The 2386-nt window shown below is 27.7% G+C and overlaps 1 long non-coding RNA gene across 1 annotated transcript; it reads right to left on the minus strand.

The window, feature by feature from the left end:
* Positions 1 to 357: 357 nt before the first annotated feature.
* LOC112451851 lies at positions 358 to 1084 on the minus strand. Its single transcript, XR_003040425.1, has 3 exons — positions 1013 to 1084; positions 705 to 766; positions 358 to 408 (listed from the first exon to the last, which is right to left on the minus strand). It is a non-coding gene; the product is annotated as an uncharacterized LOC112451851 (long non-coding RNA).
* Between the last annotated feature and the right edge of the window lie 1302 nt (positions 1085 to 2386).

Genomic DNA, 2386 nt, shown 5'->3' on the forward strand with positions numbered 1-2386 from the left:
CATGCTTATCGAATATTTTGCGTTATATACTTATATTTTACTTTATAAATTACCACTTGATTTTCTTACAGTGTACTGCTTAGAGGGAACTGTCTTATTATTAAGCACATTTATATTAGTGTTAGGACTACTCCGAATAATAAAATAAACATTAGCGAGCGACCTTACTATAATACTAACCTCTCAGAAAATATTAACCATACTAACATTTATTATATGTACATGGTGAAGGGATCGAAATAAAATATTAAATTTTATACAATTAACATATGATTATACTTAATGAGCACGGTGATTCTCATTCATATATATATATATATATATATTCATAAGATTATAAAATAAGATTGAAATACTTATCCTTTATCCTTATTAATTCAGTCTCAGCTCACTATTACCTCTTATCACCTATAACAATAGCGAAATATATTAATTACTGCACTCTTATAAGATAAAACCGTTATATATAATCAATAAATAATTATCCTTACAGAGCTAAGCAAAATGTCAACGACAAGCCTTATGCTAGAAGTAAAAAGACTACGTAATTTTGCTTATCGCCTGGATTTAGACGAAGCTAAGGAAAGAATACGCGGCAAATACTTGAATATATTTAAACAAAAATAATAAAAAATAAAAAAAAAGGGAGAGACTAAAATTATATAAATAAATGTAGTAACGATAGAAATATAGCATTAACTTACTTTTAATTTATCCTTATCATATCCATCCAACGAAATCACGGTGACAGTATAGATAACCAGCCCTATAATAAAATAAGAATAACCTATATTAATAAATATCCTAATAAGTAACATAAGGAATGAACATTGAAAACAAATATGCGCGTCTATATATGTATGCAAGTACAAATATACACGTGTATATGCCCAATAAAATAAATAAAAAAAAAAGGAGAGAGAAGAGAAGAAGAAAAAATATATTACTAATCAAATCTATAGAACTACTTAAGCACATTGCTAAACAAATGTTTTGTCAATGGAACTATTACCTCGATTTAGATAAATCCAACTGCAGCAACATAGCTCTTACATTGCCACACACATTTTAGAATCTGGTAATAAAAATCACATAAATAATTAATTATCTATAAATATAATCATACTCTATACGACATAACCGTAAAATTATATTTACTGATAAAAGTTCGGGGACCGAACTTCCCTAAGGAGGGAGATGTCACGTCTGACGGTATAATCACCGCTATATTCCACCCGCATAAATTTTTCGATTTTCTACCTTCATTGCTAGAAGTCCCCAGCATCTGAAAACAACATTATAATATAACAATCATTCTTTAAAATAACTGTCACAACAATCACTCAGCTGATGCGAACACGCGTTCTTAAAGTAGTAGACATAAGCCTAGAGAACATGGCTGCCTTAAGGTACCCTTTCAAGCTTAAGCCCCATTTGCATGAATCACACTATAAACTTTTGGACAATTGCTTGTTAAAATCCCCCAGAGTCACTAAAATTGATCGTAAATGAATATTACAAACTTTATGAGATCTTTTATGCAATACAAATTCAATTCAACACACGAATAAATACATGTTCCATAAGAATAAACTCAGAAAATTGAAATAAAATATAAATGAATTAATTAAAAATAGATTATTCATAAGAACATAACCTTTTCTGCCTGAGAAACATTATCACGCTAAAATAGTAATTATCTCATTAGCATTTTTTCCAACATGATTGTTATAAACAATTAAATTATATTATTAACAGACCTAGTTAGTGTGATTACTAGAACTATCACAAAAAGTCAAATAACTTTTGATTATAAACCATTATTGTATCTCTCAAAATAAACTAATTAACAATAAAATTTATCATAAAAATATTATTAAAGATGATAAATAAAATCACTACAGATACCCAACAGAGCATGTCAAGTAACCTAACAAAAACCCCCACATTATATCTCTTCTTAATTCCAAGATATAATTAAAAATTATGGAAATCCATAAAACACAGAAATTTTAAACAACCTAAAATAATGCCTTTAATTATCTGAACACAACAAAAGAAACCCCATCTTTTTATCTCTTACCGTTCTCGAGTTATAAATTATTAAAGTTTCACATCCGCCATTTTGAATTTCCTACCCTTTAGACTTACAAAGACCAAATCATTTTTACATTAATATTTTAGTGTTTTATACATTTTAAAGCTGAAAAATTTCATTTCTAAACAAAAATTTTGACATTTAATTATTATGATAAAAATGGAATCTCTCCTACTCCTAAACACCAGTAACGTTAACGCCGATTTTTTATTTAAATTAATTAAACTATTAAATGAGATTTAAATTGAACATTCACTCCATGAAAGACGAGGATAGTTTAATACCAGT

Source organism: Temnothorax curvispinosus, unplaced genomic scaffold, assembly GCF_003070985.1.
Source record: "Temnothorax curvispinosus isolate PA1 unplaced genomic scaffold, ASM307098v1 QBEX01002676.1, whole genome shotgun sequence".
In the NCBI taxonomy this organism is placed as follows: Eukaryota; Metazoa; Arthropoda; class Insecta; order Hymenoptera; family Formicidae; genus Temnothorax; species Temnothorax curvispinosus.